Raw genomic sequence first — 6711 nt, 5'->3', positions numbered from 1 at the left:
CATAGAATACAATAAACGAAGCTATCACGTATGTGACAATCAAGACCAGTAAATCCCACACCAATCAACAACCAAACCAGATTATAGCATGCACCAACAATTAATCAACAAGAATTAAATAATAAGTTTACTAAAATCGTCATTAGTTTACACCCAAAAAGCTTAACATAATTGTCTAACGAGCCAAAAACCTTGTAGTACCCGAATGATTTTAAAATATTAGCCAAGCATCATATTCAAAACAATATACATATCAATAATAGACGAATACATGATTCTAAACAGTAGAGAAAACTGACGAATTAATGATACACGGCTAAGGAATAAGAAACTCAAACGGAAACAAAACTTCCGTGTATACTTCAAACTTTAGTCAACGTTATCCTCCGAAAAGAACTTATTTTATTTCATGAACTCCAATTGCCTTCTATTAATTGCGGACACCACTAGCTTCTCTCAATATATTGCGAGCACCGACCTCCAAAGTATGTTCTGTTCTGATGTCTGATTTCCTGTATCCCACCAATAATTGTTTGATTTCCTATATTATTGTTTATTTTATTAGCGGTGGCAGGTTAAATATAAACGGGCCTCAATGCTTAACTCTTGTCCATGTGCAAGTCCGTTTAGCAAGTACGGGTTTATCAAAATCGAAGACACGTGAGGCGGCTCGGGTTACTAATCCTTTTCCATGTTCCTCATAATAAGATTAATTTTTTATTTTAATATTAAATGACAAAAAATATTAATTTAACAATAAACAAAAAAGCAATCGAAAATGGGTGTTTAAGGCTTTAAACCAGATGATGATGAAGAATCACTCGGGTACGATGAATTCTAACTCGGTTTATTGAATATTCAAGATAGTCCGAGCTGACACACGTAAACTAATAACAAACAGACACCAGTTGCGAAAAAATATTTTGTTAATTATTAGATAGACTTGGGAGGCTAAACCTGCACACAGAACCTAATTAATAATGTAATTAGTGAGCAATCAGTTAATTGTCTTTAGTTAAAGTGGCCTATATATAACCATAGAATAAAATAAACGAAGCTATCACGTATGTGACAATCAAGACCAGTAAATCCCACACCAATCTACAACCAAACCAAATTATAGCATGCACCAACCATTAATCAACAAGAATTAAATAATAAGTTTACTAAAATCGTCTATAGTTTACACCCAAAAAGCTTAACATAATTGTCTAACGAGCCAAAAACCATATATTACCCGAATGATTTTAAAATTTTAGCCAAGCATCATATTCAAAACAATATACAAATCAATAATAGACGAATACATGATAATAAACAGTGGAGAAAACTGACGAATTAATGATACACGGCTAATGAATAAGAAACTCAAACGGAAACAAAACTTCTGTGTATACTTCAAACTTTAGTCAACGTTATCCTCCGAAAATAACTTATTTTATTTCATGAACTCCAATTGCCTTCTATTAATTGCGGACACCACTAGCTTCTCTCAATATATTGCGAGCACCGACCTCCAAAGTATGTTCTGTTCTGATGTCTGATTCCAGTATCCCACCAATAATTGTTTGATTTCCTATATTATTGTTTATTTTATTAGCGGTGGTAGCTTAAATATAAAAGGGCCTCAATGCTTAACTCTTGTCCATGTGCAAGCCCGTTAAGCAAGTACGGGTTTATCAGAATCGAAGACACGTGAGGCGGCTCAGTTACTAAACCTTTTCCACGTTCTTCCTAATAAAATTGATTTGTTTATTTTAATATTAAATGACAAAAAATATTAATGTAACAATAAACAAAAAAGCAATCGAAAATGGGTGTTTGAGGTTTTAAACCAGATGATGATGAAGAATCACTCGGGTACGATGAATTCTAACTCGGTTTATCGAATATTCAAGATAGTCCGAGCTGACACACGTAAACTAATAACAAACATACACCAGTTGCGGAAACATATTTCGTTAATTATTAGATAGAATTGGGAGGCTAAACCTACACCAAGAACATAATTAATAATGTAATTAGTGAGCAATCAATGAATTGTCTTTAGATAAAGTGGCATATATATAACCATAGAATAAAATAAACGAAGCTATCACGTATGTGACAATCAAGACCAGTAAATTCCACACCAATCAACAACCAAACCAGATTATAGCATGCACCAACAATTAATCAACAAGAATTAAATAATAAGTTTACTAAAATCGTCATTAGTTTACACCCAAAAAGCATAACATAATTGTCTAACGAGCCAAAAACCTTGTAGTACCCGAATGATTTTAAAATTTTAGCCAAGCATCATATTCAAAACAATATACAAATCAATAATAGACGAATACATGATTCTAAACAGTAGAGAAAACTGACGAATTAATGATACACGGCTAATGAATAAGAAACTCAAACGGAAACAAAACTTCCGTGTATACTTCAAACTTTAGTCAACGTTATCCTCCGTCAAGAACTTATTTTATTTCATGAACTCCAATTTCCTTCTATTAATTGCGGACACCACTAGCTTCTCTCAATATATTGCGAGCACCGACCTCCAAAGTATGTTCTGTTCTGATGTCTGATTTCCTGTATCCCACCAATAATTGTTTGATTTCCTATATTATTGTTTATTTTCTTAGCGGTGGTAGGTTAAATATAAACGGGCCTCAATGCTTAAATCTTGTCCATGTGCATGTCCGTTAAGCAAGTCCGGGTTTATCAATATGGAAGACACGTGAGGCGGCTCGGGTTACTAAACCTTTTCCAGGTTCTTCCTAATAAAATTGATTTGTTTATTTTAATATTAAATGACTAAAAATATTAATGTACCAATAAATAAAAAAGCAATCGAAAATGGGTGTTTGAGGTTTTAAACCAGATGATGATGAAAAATCACTCGGGTACGACGAATTCTAACTCGGTTTATTGAATATTCAAGATAGTCTGAGCTGACACACGTAAACTAATAACAAACAGACACCAGTTGCGGAAACATATTTTGTTAATTATTAGATAGACTTGGGAGGCTAAACCTGCACCCAGGACCTAATTAATAATGTAATTAGTGAGCAATCAGTGAATTGATAAAGTGCTAAAAGGAAACAATATTAAAGACGATACTAATAATTATTACACTGTGAGGCAAATTAATATTTAATAAATTTATTGACCTAGAAGTTTCAAAGCAACGATAAACAAGCAAAATCTCATATGCAAACCAATGGCACGCCAAACAATAACCCGAGCATCTACCGGCATGCAAAACTGATAAATACAACCAATATGATTTTATTATTAATTGATCAATTACCAAATATGTTGGAATTGTCTTTAGTTAAAGTGTCCTATATATAACCATAGAATAAAATAAGCGAAGCTATCACGTATGTGACAATCAAGACCAGTAAATCCCACACCATTGAACAACCAAACCAGATTATAGCATGCACCAACAATTAATCAACAAGAATTAAATAATAAGTTTACTAAAATCATCAATAGTTTTCCCCCAACAAGCTTAACATAATTGTCTAACGAGCCAAAAACCGTATAGTACCCGAATGATTTTAAAATTTTAGCCAAGCATCATATTCAAAACAATATACAAATCAATAATAGAAAAATACATGATTCTAAACAGTAGAGAAAACTGACGAATTAATGATACACGGCTAATGAATAAGAAACTCAAACGGAAACAAAACTTCCGTGTATACTTCAAACTTTAGTCAACGTTATCCTCCGAAAAGAACTTATTTTATTTCATGAACTCCAATTGCCTTCTATTAATTGCGGACACCACTAGCTGCTCTCAATATATTGCGAGCACCGACCTCCAAAGTATGTTCTGTTCTAATGTCTGATTTCCTGTATCCCACCAATAATTGTTTGATTTCCTATATTATTGTTTATTTTATTAGCGGTGGTAGGTTAAATATAAACGGGCCACAATGCTTAACTCTTGTCCATGTGCAAGTCCATTAAGCAATTACGGGTTTATCAAAATCGAAGACACGTGAGGCGGCTCGGGTTACTAATCCTTTTCCAAGTTCCTCATAGTAAAATTGATTTGTTTATTTTAATATTAAATGACAAAAAATATTAATGTAACAATACACAAAAAAGCAATCGAAAATGGGTGTTTGAGGTTTTAAACCAGATGATGATGAAGAATCACTCGGGTACGACGAATTCTAACTCGGTTTATTGAATATTCAAGATAGTCCGAGCTGACACACGTAAACTAATAACAAACAGACACCAGTTGCGGAAACATATTTTGTTAATTATTAGATAGACTTGGGAGGCTAAACCTGCACCATGAACCTAATTAATAATGTAATTAGTGAGCAATAAGTTAATTGTCTTTAGTTAAAGTGGCCTATATATAACCATAGAATAAAATAAACGAAGCTATCACGTATGTGACAATCAAGACCAGTAAATCCCACACCAATCAACAACCAAAACAGATTATAGCATGCACCAACAATTAATCAACAAGAATTAAATAATAAGTTTACTAAAATCCTCAATAGTTTACCCCCAACAAGCTTAACATAATTGTCTAACGAGCCAAAAACCGTATAGTACCCGAATGGTTTTAAAATTTTAGCCAAGCATCATATTCAAAACAATATACAAATCAATAATAGACGAATACAAGATTCTAAACAGTAGAGAAAACTGACGAATTAATGATACACGGCTAATGAATAAGAAACTCAAACGGAAAAAAAACTTATGTGTATACTTCAAACTTTAGTCAACGTTATCCTCCGTCAAGAACTTATTTTATTTCATTAACTCCAATTGCCTTCTATTAATTGCGGACACCACTAGCTTCTCTCAATATATTGCGTGCACCGACCTCCAAAGTATGTTCTGTTATGATGTCTGATTTCCTGTATCCCACCAATAATTGTTTGATTTCCTATATTATTGTTTATTTTCTTTGATGTGGTAGGTTAAATATAAACGGGCCTCAATGCTTAACTCTTGTCCATGTGCAAGTCCGTTAAGCAAGTCCGGGTTTTTCAAAATGGAAGACACGTGAGGCGGCTCGGGTTACTAAACCTTTGCCAAGTACTTCCTAATAAAATTGATTTGTTTATTTTAATATTAAATGACTAAAAATATTATTGTACCAATAAACAAAAAAGCAATCGAAAATGGGTGTTTGAGGTATTAAACCAGATGATGATGAAGAGTCACTCGGGTACGACGAATTCTAACTCGGTTTATTGAATATTCAACATAGTCCGAGCTGACACACGTAAACTAATAACAAACAGACACCAGTTGCGGAAACATATTTTGTTAATTATTAGATAGACTTGGGAGGCTAAACCTGCATCCATAACCTAATTAATAATGTAATTAGTGAACAATCAGTGAATTGATAAAGTGCTAAAAGGAAACAATATTAAAGACGATACTAATAATTATTACACTGTGAGGCAAATTAATATTTAATAAATTTATTGACCTAGAAGTTTCAAAGCAACGATAAACAAGCAAAATCTCATATGCAAACCAATGGCACGCCAAACAATAACCCGAGCATCTACCGGCATGGAAAACTGATAAATACAAACCAATATGATTTTATTATTAATTGATCAATTACCAAATATGTTGGAATTGTCTTTAGTTAAAGTGTCCTATATATAACCATAGAATAAAATAAACGAAGCTATCACGTATGTGACAATCAAGACCTGTAAATCCCACACCAATCAACAACCAAACCAGATTATAGCATGCACCAACAATTAATCAACAAGAATTAAATAATAAGTTTACTAAAATCATCAATAGTTTTCCCCCAACAAGCTTAACATAATTGTCTAACGAGCCAAAAACCGTATAGTACCCGAATGATTTTAAAATTTTAGCCAAGCATCATATTCAAAACAATATACAAATCAATAATAGAAAAATACATGATTCTAAACAGTAGAGAAAACTAACAAATTAATGATACACGGCTAATGAATAAGAAACTCAAACGGAAACAAAACTTCCGTGTGTACTTCAAACTTTAGTCAACGTTATCCTCCGTCAAGAACTTATTATATTTCATGAACTCCAATTTCCTTCTATTAATTGCAGACACCACTAGCTTCTCTCAATATATTGCGAGCACCGACCTCCAAAGTATGTTCTGTTCTGATGTCTGATTTCCTGTATCCCACCAATAATTGTTTGATTTCCTATATTATTGTTTATTTTCTTAGCGGTGGTAGGTTAAATATAAACGGGCCTCAATGCTTAACTCTTGTCCATTTGCATGTCCGTTAAGCAAGTCCGGGTTTATCAAAATGGAAGACACGTGAGGCGGCTCGGGTTACTAAAAAGAACCGTCAACCCTATCAACTCGGGTGACATAATTATGATGTAAGAAAAGGTTAAGATGGGAATTTAGTCCATTTGGGGCTGATTTGTTTGACAATTGGTTTTAAGATTTATTACGCGCGTATTCGACTCGATTTGATTACCGGCGGGTGAGTTGTGCATCATGGTTATCCCCGGCCATAATCGTAGGGTGGATTTGGTTAGTTGAAGGGTTTTAGGGGCCGAGGTAAAGTAATTGGGTTTGGTTTGGGCCTTGGGCCAAGTGTTGGGCCTTGAGCCAAGTTGTTGGGCTTGGGTGGCCCATTAGGCAAGTGTGTCCTTGCGGTCAAGTTTAGTAACGCGTTGTGTATAATTTAC

This window comes from Bidens hawaiensis, unplaced genomic scaffold (genome assembly GCF_021521415.1).
Source record: "Bidens hawaiensis isolate Kalapana, Puna unplaced genomic scaffold, B.hawaiensis_p1.1 tig00024424_1, whole genome shotgun sequence".
Taxonomy (NCBI): Eukaryota; Viridiplantae; Streptophyta; class Magnoliopsida; order Asterales; family Asteraceae; genus Bidens; species Bidens hawaiensis.
The sequence above is the reverse complement of the archived record's forward strand: the minus strand, read 5'-3'. Positions refer to the sequence as shown.